We start from the raw sequence: 20,796 nt of genomic DNA, 5'->3' as shown, positions 1-20,796 counted from the left end.
CCACAAAATGTTCTACCACCTTCTACGTAATTAGATAAGTAGGTAAAAAAGTAGGGGATTTTTTTTTTTTTATATAATTATACCTAAACGATGAGGCAGACGGGCTACCTGATGGAAAGCAGTCACCGTCGCCTATGGACATTTGCAACACCAGAGGAGTCGCCAATGCATCGCCGGCTTTGGAGGAGAGCTCTTTTTACACCTTTTTTGAAGAGCCCCATTTGATGCCAGATTTGTTGTATTAAATTTATTGATATAAATAATTTTAATAAAATAACACAGTAATTATTTAAAATAAGTAAATAATCGCAGATAGACGGTAGGTACCTTAGCAAAATAACCCACTTCAGATTTTTTGTTATCTATTCTAGGCATTGTCACTTGCCGACATCTATTATCAATCTTAGATAGATTTTATTACAGAGAGCCACTTACTACTAGGCAGACTGTATCTTTTATAACTTGAATATATCTTTCCCATTTAACTTGAATATATCTTAACATATATTTTTTATCGTTAACTGTCCCATTACTGGGCACGCGGATTGGTAGACTACACAGTACACACACCTTTAAAAAAATGTGAGCCGTCACAGGACGCCTGGCAGATGTGAAACATCGACATTATTTTGTAAAAGTAATATGCAGAAAAGAACATATTGTGATAGGAACTAAATATGTCATAATGATAAAATAAAATATTACGATTTTTTTCCATATAACGATGACTATTTATTGAATTCGATTGCGGATGGCGACGCGTCGCCACACCGTACTCTCTACTGCATATAGACTGTATATATATACCATCGTATAGCGTGGCACGGCATGCGTCGCCACGGCAGAAATCGGTTTTACGTGCGGCTATAGATGTTTCACATCAAAAACTTTAACGAAAAACACTTTAACAGGTGAATTTATTTCTTTATGATATTTTTCTTCACAATAGAAGCAAGTGATTAATTAGTAATTAATTTGTATAGTCACCTTCACTCATTGAAAAATCAGAGATGCGTATAACTCGAAAATGGGATCTTGGAGAACGTTTTTTAACAAATTTTCAGGCGTGTATTACTTAACGATGTTTTCCTTCACCGTTATGGCAAGTGACAATAAATTTATGATACGTCGTCAACCCGCATACTGTCAGACTAGGCACGGGTCTCCTCTCAGAATGAGAAGAATTAGGCCATAGTCCACCGCGCTGGACAAGTGGGCACTTATACTTATACGCACTTGTCCAGCGCGGTGGACTATGGCCTAATCCTTCTCATTCTGAGAGGAGACCCGTGCCCAGTGGGGCAGTAATGGGTGGTTGATGATGTTGATGACATAAAAAAATAGAGTCCCAACTCGAAAAAGATTGAGAGGCCTTTCAAACCATAACTTTCATTTCCTCCTTACCCAAAATAGAAAAGGTCAGACAAACGAAAAACAAAATTACATAGCCCATTTCCAAAATGGTGCGCGGCCACACCTCTCATAATTATGGGCACAAAAAATTCTGATCGCGACCGGCCATCTTGTTTTGATTGCCTGTTCAAAGAGCCCGCTAAAAACTTAATTCTGTAAGTCGTTAGCGGGAGAATTTTGTTTAGTGTTGCCAGTTTTATAAAAAAATATGCCCGTTTTTTAAGATATGGAAGTAGGAAATAGGTGAGCTACTCAATACAAATCAGGCCTGGGGGCCTACCAACTTTTAAAAACCATCATAGTTCAGGAAAGTTTTATTTTAGTTGAGTTTTGAATGTGGTAGAACCCTTTGTGGTTCGACTCTGGCGGCACCACCGCCACACCTATTTCTACCTAATAGCAGCAGTGTTGGGCGCTGCTGTGTTCCGGTTTGAAGAGTGTGGTAAGGGAGACTGACTTTTTCGAGGCGTTCCTTAGTCCTCAGGGGTAGCGGCGCATCTCTGGCCGACCTCAGGTAGGAATATTTAATCCTATCTAGGGTTGATTACGGATGTCAATGGCCGGTAGTAGCCACTTACCATCAGGTGGACTGCATGCTCGTCTGCTACTCCTATATTATTAAAAATAATGCAGTGCAAATGCAACTATTGTTGATCGAAGTAAACAGTCCACTATGTAATAGGTACCACATTTATTTGTATTGTAGTGCAGCACATTTTATTTGAATACTAGCTGACCCGGCAAACTTTGTACCGCCTCAAAATCTATTTATCAAATATATTTCATATAAAATATAGCCTATGTCACTCGTAGATAATGTAGCTTTCGAATGGTGAAAGAATTTTTAAAATCGGTCCAGTAGTTTTTGAGCCTATTCATTACAACAAAACAAACAAAGTTTTCCTCTTTATAATATTAGTGTAGATTTTTAGGTCAAGCCCTAAGTGTATTTTCTAGAGACAACATTCTATTAAAATGTTATTATTAAATTTTAAGGAAAAAAAATATGTATCTTCCCAAAAAAATTGGACTTTCAAAACTTGTAAGCTGGCAACACTATTTATGAGTCCGGTAATGACTTCGAGACGATTTAAAGTGAATATGTTACCATAAATTGTAATTTCTTTCCACAATGGCATTTTCAAAATTCTTTTGTTGTCATTAAACTGTAAGTATACCTAGTAAAGTATAAAGAGGGTGGAAATCGCTCGAAGATACCCCGGAGGTACCACGACCACATAGGTGGACATCTATAATGAACCCCAGATAGGAGAGTACCTGAGGTCAGCCACAGATGCGCCGCTACCCCTGAAGACTAAGCTGGAACCCTCGGAAAAGTCGTTCTCCCTTACCACACCCTTCAAACCGGAACACAGCAGCGCCTAACACTGCTGTTATTAGGTAGTAATAGGTGTGGCGGTGGTGCCGCCGGAGTCGAACCACAAAGGGTTCTACCACCTTCTTTTAACCACGCTTTTATTAGCTTGACCTATATGTATGTATGTATGTATAGACCATGGTGAACGCCCCACTACATGAGTGCACCGGGAAGGCGGCGACAAGAAACGAGTGACGGCGTCTTGTTAAGCGTGCCACGAAGACCAAGTAATGACCACGACCACTCTGACAAGAGTGTAACGCTTAAGAAGATATGTATGTAAATGAACTTTTAAACTAGCTTTTTACCAACTTAGAAGGGGCAGATTAATTCAAAATTTTTAACAAACAAGAACCGATGACAATACCCGATTTTTATAATTTTGTCCCATTCTCCTCATCAGGATGGTCAGGATAAACGATTTTCCTTGTGCGATTATAGCGGGGATTTTAGTTTTTTTTATATTATATTATTTATCATATAGATAATATTATAAAGAGGAAACCTTTGTTTGTTTGTTTGATTGTAATGAATAGGCTCAAAAACTACTGAACCGATTTTAAAAATTCTTTCATCATTCGAAAGCTACATTACCCACAAGTAACACAGGCTATATTTTATATGAAATATTTTTGATAAATAGATTTTGAGGCGGTACAAAGTTTGCCGGGTCAGATAGTTTTATAATATAGAAGTAGCAAACGGGCATGCAGTCCACCTGTTAGTAAGTGGCTACTGCCGCCCATGGACGTAAAGACCTCATAAAAATTGGTAGAGAGATATAGACCGCGTAAAACTGCTAGTCCGCTCTGAATATAGAAATGAATCGCGTCGCCATAGCAAATTGTATGGCTACACTTGCTCGCAACTTCAGAGCGGACTAGCAGTTTGGCGCGGACTATACTGTTATTATGATAACCACGTAGTTCTATAAAATATTGAAGTAGATTTAAGATACTGAACAAAAAGTATGTAATAAGAACCTTAAAACAACCCCATGGTATGGGGTTCTTCAAGAAGGGTGCAAAAATAACTCTCCTTCAAAGCCGGCGATGCATTGACTCCTCTGGTGTTGCAAATGTCCATAGGCGACGGTGACTGCTTTCCATCAGGTAGCCCGTCTGCCTTATCGTTAGGTAGAGGCTACATATAAAAATGCTCCGTTTTTATATCCTTTGTAAAAAAGAAATACGTATTTGTCTTTATTTCTCTCATTTTCTTTCATAAACAAAATTTATATCCGTATTTTGAAAGTAAAACCAATTTCTCAAAATGACTTTGTAAATATGAACACCGCTAAATACATTATTACATTTCTCTAAATTTAACCAAAAAATACAATCAGAAAAGGAAACTTGTTCCCAAAATATAATTTACTTCAACATAAACAACATATTCTCGAAAATTACGACCAGATTAATACATTTATTATAATCTGTCTCTTTCTAACTAATGAGTGTTAGCGTCTATCTCGCTCTAATCATTTCGAAAATGGAACACTGCGTGAGCGCATGAAATTAGTCCCGCTTTTTCATCTCCTGCCGCGCCCGATTTGAATTTCGAAGGTTTTTTGTTTTTTTTTTTTTTACCGAAGGACGTTGAAAGCGGCCATGTTTTTTTATAATTATCAATGTTTTGGGACGAGAGGTAAGTGCGGTGCGTTTTTGGGAAAATTTATATTTTTCGGTAGAATGTCATTTTGGTAAATTGCATCCGTTGGATCATCGATTTACTAATATACAGGATGATTTCTTTGTACAAAATGTTCATTATTATTTCTTTTATTCGGTTCTAAAATTATTAGTTGGTAATTATAGTGGCAAACATTTTCTCCGATATACGAGTAATTATGATTAAGATGAAACATATAAAACTTTTTAAATAAAAATTAAAATGCTTTAAAAAACAACCTACATCCGTTTTTCCTACTATTTTTTTCTGAGCACTGCTTATAGGAAGTGCTATTTAGAATCAAAAATTCTTTTAAATTTATATTCGAATAATTAATAAATAAGAGTATTTTAGTCGTTTTATTTCTTGTTTTCTAATGGCCTATATTTCTAAAGATGGCCCAAAAAATAAATAACACATAACTGAAAACATAAATTTTACCTAATTTTGTATTTTCTAAATTATTAACTTGTCTTCAAGCTGAATATCCGAAATATTTAATATTAGACTATTTAAATAATTGCTTAATAAATTTGAAATAAACAATTTAAATATTTAAAATAAAATTGTATTGTCCAATAAAAATCACCCTGTATAAGCCACTCTGTCTTATCCCTCTAATTTCTTTTTTAATCTTCTAGATTATTACGTCCGTCTATCCCAAGGCAGATGGCTCCTTTCATGGCTGATTTGGACAAACTATATATACAGGTAGTATTATTTTGTGAAAGTCATTAAGATGAATAGCGATAAAGATTAGGATGTCATTAATTGTTATTTTTTTGTATATAACTTATGTAGTTAAAGAATAGTAGAATTGACGACCCGCGTGGCGGAGCGGCCACCATACCGGTTTGACGCGCAACGGGTCCCGGGTTCGATCCCCGGCCAGACAGATATCTAAATGATTAATTTAGGTGTCTGTTCTGGGTCTGGGTGTTTGTGTATTTGTCTATGTGTGTGTCCATGGCACCTACGACACAGGGAATCCTGGTGTGGGGCTGTGATTGTAGAAGGCGTTTATATATGTATATTTAGTGGTTTGGATTTAGGTTCCTCAATCTGGAAGGCCCAGCTTCGAATCCTAGGTAAGCCTAATTTTAAGAAGTTGACGTATTAGAAATTAATTATAACTTGTTTTAACGGCGTCGGAAAACATCGAGAGAAAACTTAAAGGTACGCTTGAAAAGAGACATCAAATACAACGTTTCTTTGGCTATTCTTCATTAACGACAAAGTTATTCTAATAAGAATAATATATGTTAACTATAAATAAAATATTTTATATGACATAGTTAAATATTTCTTTTGTGTCTTATAACTGCAGTGTTCAGAGCTACTGAGTTCTGAAAGAGATGGAATAGGAGCGGGACGTTCCAACTTACGTCCCAAATTACGCTTATCAATAATCAATCTATCTTAATTTTGCCCAAAAATCTAAATCTTTAGTAATGAAAACATTGATTAGATTGATTTATTAATAACGGGCAATACCACCTTATTTTTTTTATAATATAGGAGTAGCAGACGAGCATACAGTCCACACGATCGTAAGTGTCTACTGCCGCCCATGGACATCTGTAATCAACCCGAGATAGGATTAGATATTCCTACCTGAGGTCGGCACTAGATGCGCCGCTACCCCTAAGGACTAAGCTGGAACACCTCGGAAAAGTCTGTCTCACTTACCACCCTTCAAACCGGAACACAGCAGCGCCTAACACTGCTGTTATTAGGTATTTTAAGCAGTCTGGTGTTTTCTTTTAGGGTTGTCATTAAACCATCCATAATCCATAAATCCATCCGCAAGCTATTGCAATCAAAATATCTACATTCAAAAATATATAACACAAGAAGCAAGATGGTTGAACCACGGCGTGACGTTACTAAATAAACGTATTATAAGGCTGTACACAATGCGGCACATTAGGGCGCTGGGCCGCACCTGGCCTCTCCCATGTAGGTTGGCCAGGCTGGACCTTAGCTTAGGACGGCCCTTTTCCTTTTTACGCACCTCATAGATTAGTAAATATTACTCACTCCTAACAAGAAAATGTACCCAGTTTTGAGAATTGAAATAGTTGCGTAAAAAAGTTTTGCCACGTCTCCGTGCTAAAATATCCCTGAAATATTTGAAATAAATATTTATTTTTTACGTAAATTACCTACGTTAAATTAAAAGTATTAATTATTTATTCGTAAATTTTCTCTAAAATGTTTTTATTTGTCAAGAATTCAAAAAGAGAACTTACTAAAATAAGCCGTTTGTGGCTTCATTCAATTTCAAGGCGGCGAAGTATCTTTACTAATCTATGACGCACCTATAGCTATTCTGTCTTTTTACACGCTTTATATTAGCTTCACTTGTATGTTTGTCAGTAACTCCGTTTGTCGGTAGAAAGAGATCAACATACATCCTTATCTTACCCTGCATGTATCAAATAATGAAATAGAATACATTTCCACTTTTTAGTTTATTTTATCATACAAACGTGTTTTCTTGTTTTTTGAACTATATTTATTTATTTTCAACCTCCGGACTGGACGTACCCTAAGGTAGCCCTTTGGCTGTCTTTTCTTTACTAATAGCTCATCATCAACCGATCACTGTCCCACTGCTGGGAACGAGACTCCTCTCAGTATCATATTGGTAGACTTTACATACCTTTGATTTTTTTAAGATTTCTCAGGTATGCAAGTTTTGACACGATGTTTTCCTTCGTCGTTTTAACGAGTGATAATTGATGTCTAAAAGATTGAAAACCTCGTATTCTCTCAAGTATTCTCTCGGTTAAACCGTTCTCGGGTTCTTTTTTATATACCTAATATTGGAGTAGCAGACGAGCAGGCAACCCACCTGATGGTAAGCTACTGCCGTCCATGGACATATGTAATCAACCCCAGATAGGATTAGATATTCCTACCTGAGGTTGGCCACAGATGCTCCGCTACCCCTGAGGACTACGCTGGAACGCCTCGGAAAACTATGTCTCCCTTACCCTTCAAACCAGAACACAGCAGGGCTTAGCACTGCTGTTATGAGGCACAACTAGTTCTGGCGGTAGTGCCGCGATTAGTTATTTCCATTCCTTTCTAGTATCTGGTAGCTAGTCGATCAATCTCTTTAACAATATTTAAAAAAATACAATTTCAGGACAAGTCCCACAAAATAAAGAACCCATGGGCCCCCTACCCCGGACCCTAAATCCCTCGAATCGTAATTTACAACGTTGTGAACATTTTTCTTAATCTATTTCTGTGGGTAATGCTTAGTGTGGCTGTTTATGTAGGGAGACGCCTAGTTGCTGAATATTAGGTAGAGATAGCCCCCGTGCACCCCCGTGCAAGATAAAATAGGAAACTTTTATATTTTTGGGGTGAGAAATACCTACCTACTGTTGTCTATTTTTTTTTATTATATAGAAGTAGCAGACGAGCATACAGTCCACCTGATGGTAAGTGGCTTCTGCCGCCCATGGACATGTGTAATCAACCCCAGATAGGATTAGATATTCCTACCTGAGGTCGGCCATAGATGCGCCGCTACACCTGAGGACTAAGCTGGGACGCCTCGGAAAAGGTAGGCCTAGGTAGAAATAGGTGTGATGGTGGTGCCGCCGGAGTCGAACCACAAAGGGTTTTACCACCTTCAAAAACTACTTCTTAAATTGTTTACTTTTCGTAAATAAGACGGGTGGTGGAACCTTCTGTTCTCCGGCAGCACCACCGCCACACCTATTTCTGTAATAAGAGCAGTGTTAAGTGCTGTGTTCTGGTTTGAAGGATGTGGTAAGGGAGACAGACTTTTCCGAGGCGTTCCAGCTTAGTCCTCAGGGGTAGCGGCGCATCTGTGGCCGACCTCAGGTAGGAATATCTATCCTATCTGGGGTTGATTACAGATGTACATGGGCGGCAGTAGCCACTTACCATCAGGTGGACTGCATGCTCGTCTGCTACTCCTGTATTATTAAAAAAATTATAATAAGACGCGCGGTAGAACGTTCTGTTCTTCGGCGGCACCACCGCCACACTTATTTCTTTATTATCAGCAGTGTAGCGCTGCTGTGTTCTGGTTTGTAGGGTGTGGTAAGGGAGACATAGTTTTCCGGGGTAGTTCATCTTAATCATCAGGAGTAGATTAGATTAGATTCCTACCTGTCGGCCACAGATGTGCCGCTACCCCTGAGGACTAAGCTGGAACGCCTTGGAAAAGTCTGTCTCCCTTACCACACCCTTCAAACCGGAACACAGCAGCGCTTACAGCTGTTATGAGGCATAAATAGGTGTGGTGGTGGTGCCGCCGTAATCGAGCCGTCCATGTTTCTATTACCTTCAAATGAGTATAACTTTTTTTTCAAATCAAAACAAACCGATTTATTTCTTCTTCAATTTTATAGAACTTCTAACGTACGGACATCCAGATTTTATTTCCGGATGTAATTTTATTACCTTGTATGTGTTAGGCGTCGCTACCGAATAATTAAACTAATATTTACTTATAATGTAAATAACTACACCTTTGATATACGTGTTGATATTGATCAAAATATTTACGGCATTATGTTTTATAGTTAAGTTTTTCTATTTGATTTAACTCTGTAATTCGTACATTATATTGATATAGCATCCGAACATGCAGTCCACCTGATGGTAGCTGTCGTATGGACATCTGTACAACTCCATATAGAACAGGTTCTACCTGAAGCCGATCACATGTGATGCCACTCCTGAGGACTGAAGTCTCCTTATAAGTAAGTCAGGCGGCATCTACACCATCCACCGAAATCCTTTCTTTTGTCGTCGGGTTCTTAATGCCCCCTGGTACGTCAGGAACGCCTACACCGTGACCTGGAGCTCGCTCCCATTCAACAAGTCCTTAAACAATTCTCTGAAGTGTTCTTCACCCGCTCAGAAAATCATCCTAATCCTGTAATTAAGGGTGCAGCTGATTACGCTGCCCCTCTTTCTACTCGTCATAACTGCCGCCGGCCAAGAAATATCTTGACCGACGCTCCTAACAAACTCTCTTCGGATCTGGAGAATCTTCTGGCCGCCCAGAGGGGCGAACCACTCTCCGTTAATAATCGTCTTCCCGACGATGGTAGTCGTAGTCATGATACGTTGACACCTTCAGTATCAACAACCCAGCGGTCGCCGCTAGCGGCTCTCGTTCCACAACGAGAGGTCGCTATCCGATGTCGGCTGTACGGTCGGTGTAAGGAGTTTTTAGAGGATTGGTACTCCCTTCAGGAGGTCCTTTCACTAGCCCCACACGACGCAGGTACCGTCGTCGCGGCCTGTAAGTGCTTGGATGCATTTTTTCTCCTCCCTCTCCGCAGAGGGTAGCCCAGTTTTCCACCTATTCGTCTGGGCGCAAAAAAAAAACCGAAATCCTTTACGCAAGAAAAAGTTTTCATGCTGCTTCTATTAAATCTTTTCTTCTTCTTTGTTACAATATAAATAAATCATTTTTTTAAAATATTTCTCTATTTACTGTGTTAATTATAAAATTAAAGAATTAAGAAATGATTTATTCTATCTTAGTTCTCTTTCCTACAACTAACAATTGTTTTATTCTTTCTTTCTTTCATTTAAAATTGTATGTGGTGCAAATAAACAATATCAGATGAGAGCATAGATTTTATAATATAAAGAATCTAATTTTATTTGTTCTTAAACTGGAAATGTTTTTTCTTTCTTTCTTTTCTCTAAAACTTTAATTTCGCGCAATTTTAACATAATAATTAATACATAAGATTTTATGTAAAACTGCTAGTCCGCTCTGAATATAGAAATGAATCGCGTGGCCATAGCAAATTGTATGACCACACCAGCTCGCAACAACTTCAAAGCGGACTAGCAGTTTGGCGCGGACTATACGGATGTAAGACATATCAACCAAGACCATAGATTTTATAATGTCAGTTTATACAAAATCACAGACAATACACATTTTTATAGATGTACGGAAGCAAGCATACCCGGTAGCGAAGGGTAGAGAAGTAATGTTTACGTTGTGGAGTAAGCACGCGTAGCTTAAGGCGAAGATATAACTTCAGATTTACATAAAAAATCAAAATATTTTGTAGATAACGCCATAGATTAGTAAAGATACTTCGCCGCCTTGAAATTGAATGAAGCCACAAACGGTTTATAAGTAAGTTTTTTTTTTGAATTCTTGACAAATAAAAACATTTTTAGAGAAAATTTACGAATAAATAACTAATACTGCGTAATTTACATAATAAATAAATAATTATTTCAAATATTTTAGGGACATTTTAGCACGGAGACGTGGCAAAACTTTTTCACGCAACTATTCCAATTCTCAAAACTGGGTACATTTTCTTGTTAGGAGTGAGTAATATTTACTAATCTATGCTTAACGCAAAAATAGTAAATAAGTCTGGTGCTTATCATCATCATGATCATCATTAACCTATACTGTCCCACTGCTGGGCACGGGTCTCCTCTCAGAATGAGAAGGATTAGGCCATAGTCCACCGCGCTGGCCAAGTGCGTATTGGTAGACTTCACATACCTTTGAGATTTTTTTCAAAGATTTCTCAGGTATGCAGGATTCCTCATGATGTTTTCCATTACCGTTAATTAATAATTAATTTATAATACGCACATAAGATGCGGTGAGGGAGACATACTTTTCCGAGGCGTTCCAGTTTAGTCCTCAAAGGTAGCGGGGCATCCATGGCCGACCTCAGGTAGTAAATTAATTCTATCTGGGGTTGATTACAGACGTCCATACGATTAGCCTTACCATCAGCTGGACTGCATTTTCGTGTGCTACTCCTATATTATCTCCTATACTATCTCCTATATTATTATCCTACAATAGCCATTTTAAATTCCTATCTTTAGTGAAACAAATAACTTCATCTCAACACAGCATCCCCTTAACTCGCTGAAGGGCCACCCACGTTGCAACCAGAATAATCTACGCTAGAACGCCCCATGTTACTACATAGTCGGGTTACCACAAACACTATTCGTGATGTATTTGTGTGTATTTGCGAACAAAGTCCATGTGTGGACGGTCTATTCGTGTTAATTGGAAAGATTGTGAAATCTTGAATTGTGAAGTCTGCTCCAAACTGCTAGTCCGCTCTGAAGTTGCGAGCAGGTGTTATACAATTTGCTATGGCTTCGTGATTCATTTCAATATTCAGAGCGGACTAGCAGTTTTACGCGGACTATACCTAACTATAAGATACCTACGTGTGCATGTATGTTTGTATGTGTGCGTGTGTGTGTGTGTGTGTGTGTATGTATGTATGTATGTGTCATCCCTGTTGACGCCCAACAGCCCCAGCTTTGCTTCCATTTCCATTGACTCATTTTCAGCAGTGATTTCATAAAAAAAAAATAGTTTGTTATAGTATTTATGTCCGAGTCTCAGACGGTATAATTACGCCATTGGTAATGGTACTCCCTTGTCAAACCATTGTTTCCATCTTTTAATATTATCTTATATATAAAATTATCGTGTCACAGTGTTAGTTACCGTACTCCTCTGAAACGGCTTTACCAATTTTCTCCAAATTTTATATGCATATTCAGTAGGTCTGAGAATCGGGTATCTATTCATACCCCTAAGTGATAAGGGTTGTTCACTCTTAACATTTTTTTTATTTATACGGCAACACAACGTTTGCTAGTATAATATATTTACTTAATGGATTTGGTATAACTGTCTATCATATAAGGAAAGCAGTTATAAGTTATGTATAATTTATTCCAACATCTATAACAAATAAATAAGATTAAAGTACCTATTTGTTATGTCAATATAACAGCTAGTTACATCATTTGTCTGTCTGTTTGTTTGTTTTGTCTTATTTCTGAAAAGGGCTGGACCTTTTTGATAGGACTTTTGCTAGCAGCTGACGTTACATGGAGTTTTTTTTACAATATAAGTATAGCAGTCGAGGAAGCAGTCCATCTGATGGTAAGTGGCTACTGCTGCCCATGGACATCTGTAATCAACACCACATAATTAGATTCCTACCTGAGGTCGACCACAGATGCACCGCTACCCCTGAGGACTAAGCTGGAACGTCTCGGAAAAGTGTGTCTCCCTTACCACACCCTTCAAACCAGAACACAGCAGCACTTAACTACTGTTATTAGGCAGAACTTGGTATAGGTAGCAATGGTACCTTCAGAGAAGAACCGCAGAGGGTTCTACCACCTTCAAAATATTAAAATAATCTTCCAAATATTTACACATTTAAACGTGGGTGAAACCACGAGGCATAGCTAGTTTAATCTAGATGAAAAACCCTTTTTTTTTTTTTTGGAGGGCTCCGGGATCTCCAAAGGAACGCAACCGGAGAGATGAAAAACCTATGAAATCTCCCAAAAAATGAGAAACGTAAAAACTAATAAAACGTATGGTATCAAATGTTCTATATTATTTACATTTTAAACGCGGGCGAAACCACGGGCATAGCTAGCATATAAGTATGATGATTCAATCATAATATTTGCGGAAATCGTTATTTATTACATACAAGATTATCAATTTAGATTTTTTTTTTTTTATAATATAAGAGTAGCAGACGAGCTTGCAGTCCACCTGATGGTAAGTGGCTACTGCCGCCCTTGGACATCTGTTATCAACCCCAGATAGGATTAGATATTCCTACCTGAGGTCGGCCACAGATGCGCCACTACCCCTGAGGACTAAGCTGGAACGCCTCGGAAAAGTCTGTCTCCCTTACCACACCCTTCAAACCGGAACACAGCAGCGCCTAACACTGCTGTTATTAGGTAGAAATAGGTGTGGCGGTGGTGCCGCCGGAGTCGAACCACAAAGGGTTCTACCACCTAAAAATGATAGATGTAAGTGTGCCATAATAGGATTACAACTAGGTAATAATTCAATTAATAGTTGTTATTAACTGTTTATTTTCCCGGTTTTTCCCGTATTGATATATCTACCTGTTTGTATTTTAGTCTATTTAGTCTACGGATAGAGATATAACAGCGATTAATTGACGCATCTATCGATTTTTGAAGGAAAATAGGTATGTAGCGGGCATACAGCTCCCCGCCAAGTCAAGTAAAAAAGCGGTACGGCAGTACCATTTTTTTTTGTTAACGAAGTGGAAACCTTCAAAAGGTACCCGACGACGTGGGAGCGACGCTGGGTTATGTGGGATTTTTACCGCACTAAAACCCCCCCGGCGGCCATCCTCGGTGCTTGCTGGAGAATTCCGGGATCTCCAATGGAACACAACCGGAGTCCTCAAAGCGCGATGCCCCTACCGGGCTCTGCCCTGGGTGGAGCAGTTTACGCTACTCCCGCTTACCTGGTGTTTACGATCGTATGCGACCACACATACCGCCGTTCTTCCCGGGGTCGCTTGCTGGACGGTTTCAGCTCCCACTCTTGCCGCCCGTAACTCCGGAAGCCCGTTTTAGTCGCCTCTTACAACAGACAGGGGATACCGTAGCCCTATTCTGGTCCCGGAACTACAGGGACAAAATAGCTAGGTACCTACTCTAATATAACTATTAAAGTAGGTACCTAGCTATTTTGTCCCGTATAGGAGGAGGTAACCCTCCTCCTACCTAAAGTTGGCTACAAATGCGTAGCTACCCTTGAGGACTAAGTTGGATCGTTTCGGAGAAGTATTTACCTTAACAACCCATCGAAAAAAAGACAGCAGACAAAGACTTAACAATGCTTTTATAAGGCAAAATAAGTGTGGCGGTGATGCCGCCGGAATCGAACCAAAAACCATCACCTTAAAAATTTATAATGGTTTCGTAACTAAGTATTTATCCACTTAGGCAATAATTAGGTATTATTTTCTAATTACAATTGAAGAATTGTTACTATTGGTATAAAAACTTTCACAAAAATCAATTTGAAAATGATCGATATTTTTATTTAAATATGAATAATGATGAAAAAATCCAACAAAAACTGGAATGATTTCTGACAGTCCAATTTTCCGGTGTCAAATTTCTATTTACAATAAAATTCCTAAACATCTTTTTAATTTGCAATATACACCTTTATATTGCCAATACCAACAACTAAACAATATAACTAAAATGAGAAAGTAATATCCATTCTTTACAATATAACAACATCAATTTGTTTAAGTTGCATAATATTTACAGTTATCAAAGCCTAGTTGTTTAAAAAGTAAAAAAAAACATGGCGTCGCTAACGAGCGGCCGTCACCCGCTTTCCCGCCTAAATACCTGTCAACTGTCAATCTTCGCGCCATTGTTACTGTACCTTGTTTGATTTCTCATAATGTTTATGGCCAGTTATTTGTTCGACGTTGAAAGGTAAAATATATTTTTATAATCGAAGTTTAGTTTTTTATTTATTTTAATGTTGATTGGTATGGAGTTGAGGTTTTTGCGTGTTTTATGTTTGAATAAGATGTAATAAAAATATATGGATACAGTAAGTATATTAGTCAAGTGTGAGTTGAACTTACACACGAAGGGATCTGTATGAGCGATTTTTTCTTGAAGGTGGTAGAACCCTTTGTGGTTCGACTCCGGCGGCACCACCGCCTCACCTATTTCTGCCTAATTACAGCAGTGTTAAGCGCTGCTGTGTTCTGGTTTGAAGGATGTGGTAAGAGACATACTTATCCGAGGCGTTACAGCTTAGTCCTCAGGGCGCATCTGTGTCCGACCTCAGATAGGTTTATCTAATCCTATCTGGGGTTGATTACAGATGCATGCATGCATACATAGACTGCATGATCGTCTGCTACTCCTACATTGTAACAAACAAGAACATTCATACACATTGTATATAACTGTACGATTTTCTTTGCCACGGGCATAGATTAGTAAAGATATTTCGCCGCCTTGATATTGAATGAAGTCACAAATGGCTTATTTTAGTAAGTTCTTTTTTTGAATTCTTGACAAATAAAAACATTTTTAGAGAAAATTTACGAATAAATAACTAATACTGCGTAATTTACGTAATAAATAAATAATTATTTCAAATATTTTAGGGACATTTTAGCACGGACACGTGGCTAAACTTTTTTACGCAACTATTTCAATTCTCAAAACTGGGTACATTTTCTTGTTAGGAGTGAGTAATCTTTACTAATCTATGGCCACGGGCAGGGTCTGATACGAACAATGTCTGTAGATAATACACTACACAAGTAAGTGTAACCTCCAACTGTCAGCACGTGTCGACACCGGCGACACTCCACTCGACACTTGCTCTATGCAAATCGACCATTGTATTGACATTTCCTTCCGGAGATGTGCCCCGGGGTTGTTTTAAAACATGCTTAGATTATATCCCTGTGCATGTACATTTGTAAACAATACCTAGGTAGGAATACTTATAGGTGATCTTCATTGTTCATGTGGATCGAAGAGGAATATCAGAATTTTGCTTTTATTTTATAAATTTATTTTATTTTATTAATTTGTGTACACAGGAACATAACAAAAAAGAGCATTAAAAAGTAATATAGTAGTTATATTTATAGTGTAACTTAATTAAATGTCATTCCTATGATGTTTTAATCAACTTAAAACTTAAAAGTCGTAGAACCCCTTGTGGTTCGACTCCGGTGGCACCACCGCCACACCTATTTCTGCCTAATAACAGCAGTGTTAAGCGCTGCTGTGTTGTGGTTTAAAGGATAAGGATAAAGCCTTTTCAGAGGCATTCCAGCTAAGACCTTAGGGTTAGCAGCGCATCTGTGGTCGACTTCGGCTAGAAATCAGATCTAATCTGGAGTTGATTACAGATGTCCATGGGCGGCAGTAGCCACTTACCATCAGGTGGACTGCATTCTCGTCTACTACTTTAATATTAGGTACTTAAAAAAACCTGTTTACCGAATAGTAGGTTTGAATGCGTTTGAATTTATCAATTTCTTCTAAAAATCTATATACCTACCTACTCGTAGCTTAATGTGAAAGTACCAAAGTCTGTCTGTTACGCTTTCATGGCTAAACCACTGAACCGATTTTGAAGAATTTGATAGGTATGAAGATATTTTAAATTACTTACATAGATGACGTATTTTTAAAAGGTTATATCGCATAAAACATATTAATCCTTTATTTATAAGTATAGTGTTTTTAAAAGTGCATTTCACCCCCTGGGGTAGCAATGAATAAGGAGTCACTAAGATTTTTAAGCCTTTATAAGGTCACAAAGCTTTAATAAAAACAAAAAAATATGTATCTAAAGCTTAAAAAGACTTTATTTTTAGATTACTTATATTTAAAACGTTTCAAAAATGATAGAGCTACTGTGGTTAGATCAGGGAGGTATCACAGCCAACCAAAGGTACCAAAATGGTAATATATGTAATTAACTCAGGGTCTACCTAACCACACGCAGTTGGCACTCCTGATGTCTAAAGTTGTCCCATAATATGACAACATATTACATACATAGGCATAGTCCGCACCAAACTGCTAGTCCGCTCTGAATATAGAAACGAGTCGCATCGAATAGCAAATTGTAGATATTAGCGGGACGAAGACAGTGCGGGACCCCCCCAGCACCCTCCGCTGCCCGCGGACTATACATAGATTTTTTTTTTATAATATATATTTTTTTTATAATATGAGAGTAGCAGACGAGCATGCAGTCCACCTGATGGTAAGTGGCTACTGCCGCCCATGGACATCTGTAATCAACCCCAGATAGGATTAGATATTCCTACCTGAGGTTTAAGCTGGAACGCCTTGGAAAAGTCTATCACCCTTACCACACCCGTCAAACCGGAACACAGCAGCGCCTAACACTGCTGTTATAAGGTAGAAATAGGTGTGGCGGTGGTGCCGCCGGAGTCGAACCACAAAGGGTTCTACCACCTTCAACGCTTAAATGGCTGAAAAATTATGACGGACATTTTCTTCAAAATATTCTTAGGAATTTCATTTTACATATTATTTCATTTATCGGCACTATGTTGGCAGGTGTTGGTAAATGAGGCTTTTGTGGTAAAAATATGACATTTATTAACGTCAGGGGTTCCAAACATGTGTTTCATTTCAAGTAGCTACTGCATAGATGTATGAAATGTTTAGAACTGCCTTCAGTTGTACTTCACTCAGCTCCACTGCTTGTCAACCACCTTGGGTAGTTAGCAGTTGGTCGCAACTTTTTATAATATAGGAGTAGCAGACAAGAATGTAGTCCACGTGGTGCTAATTTGCCGCTGCCGCCTATGGATGTCGGTAATCAACCCCAGATAAAATTAGATTCCTACCCGAGGTCGGCCTGAGGCAAGCTAAGTAGGAACGTCTCGGATACCTACGTACAGCGCTTAACACTGCTGTTATTAGGCATAAATAGTGTGGTTACAAGGCAGTGATAGCCTAGTGGTTAAGAAACTCGGCCTCTCGATCGAGGGGTCCGAGGTTCAAACCCCAGGCACGCACCTCTGATTTTTCGAAGTTATGTGCGTATTAGAAATTAATTATCACTTGCTAAAACGGTGAACAGCGCGGTGGACTATGGCCTAATCCTTCTTATTATGAGAGAAGACCCGTGCCCAGCAGTGGGACAGTAATGGGTTGATGATGATGTGGTGTGGTAGAGTTGCCCTGGAAATCGAAGCAGAAAGGGTCCTACCTATACCGATTAATTTAGATTAAAATCTCTAGCGGACTTAGGAAGTGAGGCCCCGGAAGGGATGATCTGCCTCCATTGGAGGCCCCCGAAACACAGTGTTATTAGCTGAAAGTGTTAAAAAAATCGCCGAATCTTATTCGTCGGCGAATTCATTGAGACATTTTTACAAATCGCTGCTTTGCAAGAATAATGGCACAAGTAAAAAAGGTAATTTTCCAAGAGAGCCAATTTAAAATTAAACAATGTTTTTGTTTTGAAACCTAATTTAAATGAGAATTACAATAATGGTAAATACAATTATAAGTAGTACACAGTAGGTACTGTTAGGACACATTAAAATAGGAAGTACCTATTTGGGATTAAATTGTATCTATAATAGAAAAAATTTGAGTTGTGCCATTATTCTTGCAAAGCAGAGAAATGTAAATGTAATGTTATGTTACAAATTAAATTTGTTATTATTTAAAGGTGGTAGAACCCTTTGTGGTTCGACTCCGGCGGCACCACCGCCACACCTATTTCTACCTAATAACAGCAGTGTTAGGCGCTGCTGTGTTCCGGTTTGAAGGGTGTGGTAAGGGAGACAGACTTTTCCGAGGCGTTCCAGCTTAGTCCTCAGGGGTAGCGGCGCATCTGTGGCCGACCTCAGGTAGGAATATCTAATCCTATCTGGGGTTGATTATAGATGTCCATGGGCGGCAGTAGCCACTTACCATCAGGTGGACTGCATGCTCGTCTGCTACTCTTATATTATAAAAAATAAAAAAAAAAAAAAAAAAAAAAAAAAACAAATGTAATGTACAAAATTACTTTTGTAAAATCAAATCAACTTTGTACACTGGGTGCCTCAGGCCTTAGTCCGCACTGCTTAAAATCAATTCTATCCATCCTTGACTCTATGGACAAACTTACTAATTATATTGAAATACCTAACACACACGTATATGGCCATTTTATCGTCTCCCGGTATGTGAAAAGCATTTTTCAACGCTTATAAGGAGATATAGCATTTTAAATTCATTTTGGTATTTGTGAAGTGCGAAATAATGGTCATAATTTAAATTATTTAGTGTTTCATTATTTAAATGCAGTTTTTTGGTAATGAAAGTCAATTAGCATGCTATTAGCGGATGGTAAGAGGCTACTGCCGTATGGTCATCTGTGATCAATCTTAGATAGGTTTGGAGTTCTACCTGAGATCGGTTACTATAATCAATCTTAGATAGATTTTGAGTTCTATCTGACGGTTACAACGTTGCTACCCCTGAGGAGTATGTTAGAGCCTTTTATAATTGTCTCTCCCTTATCACACTCTTCATCCCCTCTTCATCCACCCTTATCAAACAGGAAGACAGCATCCCTTCCAACTCTACTTCTGTTATAAAGCAGAAATAGGTGTGACAATGTTCATTGCTCCTGCTGTATCGTCATCTGTTACAACCTTAGATAGGTTTGGCGTTCTATCTGAGATCGGTTACACCGTTGCTGTTCTTGAGGTCTAAGTTAGAACCTTTTATAAGTGTTTTACCCTTATCACACCCTTCAAACCAGAACACAGTACCTATGTGTACTTGCTCTACACGACTATTTTAAGGCAAAAATAGGTATGGTGATGTCGTAGTCGAAACTGAAAGGCTCTACCATCTTCGGTCTTTTAAATTAGGTAAGTATTTCCCTTATCACACGCTTCAAACCAGAACACAACAGCTCTATCAACTCTACATTGCTGTTATAAGGCAGAAATAGATATGATGATGTCGTAGTCGAACCTTGAAAGGCTCTACCTTCTTCGGTCTTTTAAATTAGGTAAGTATTTCCCTTATCACACGCTTCAAACCAGAACACAGCAGCTCTACCAACTCTACACTGCTGTTATAAGGCAGAAACAAGTGTGTCGATGCCGTAGTCGATTTTTGAAAGGCTCTACCTCCTTAGATCTTTTTTATTCTTATTAAATATTTTTTGAGAATCATCTGTAATATCTATTATTAATAATTAAGTACATTTTATACGCTTCTAAGAAGATTTTCCGTTAAAACACGAAAAAAGTATATTCCTATTGTATTATTGTATAAAAGTAATTTTAGGTTAGGTTAGGTTATAGGATAGTTTTTTTTAAATATTATAATATAATAAGGCAGACGTGCTACCTGATGGAAAGCAGTCACCGTCGCCTATGGACATTTGCAACACCATAGGAGTCAATGCATCGCCGGCTTTGAAGAGCTCTTTTTACATCTTTTTGAAGAACCCCATGACATAGCGCTCCCGTAAAACCCCTAATATCTAAAATTTAGTAATAAAAATAGGGAATTATTCTAAAATAAACTATTTTTGGTCGATTTGTTCTTATTAAATAGATATGTAACATTTTAATAACTATTACAAACAAATAAACTAATTATAATTAAAATTATTACACGTAGGTAGAGCTCCCACTTTTGACTATTACCTAACTATCCAAGTATAGGTAATTATTTTATTACTTTTATTGTGTGCCTAGAGTAGTACGGTCTAAGCTTCACAATTTAATAGGACACAGCCCATCAGTACAACAACAACGGATTGAAAGTTACTTATTAATAACCTATCCTATAACATAACAAGCATCAACAAACGGTATTAGATGCCAATTACCCGATAATTATCAACATACTAATTATATATTAATTAAGCGATTCACGTTGGATCCTATTAAAAAAATCGTACTTTATAATCT

This window comes from Epargyreus clarus, unplaced genomic scaffold (genome assembly GCF_041222505.1).
Source record: "Epargyreus clarus isolate Ecla_fem2 unplaced genomic scaffold, WU_Ecla_fem_2.2 ptg000016l, whole genome shotgun sequence".
NCBI lineage: Eukaryota > Metazoa > Arthropoda > Insecta > Lepidoptera > Hesperiidae > Epargyreus > Epargyreus clarus.
The sequence above is the reverse complement of the archived record's forward strand: the minus strand, read 5'-3'. Positions refer to the sequence as shown.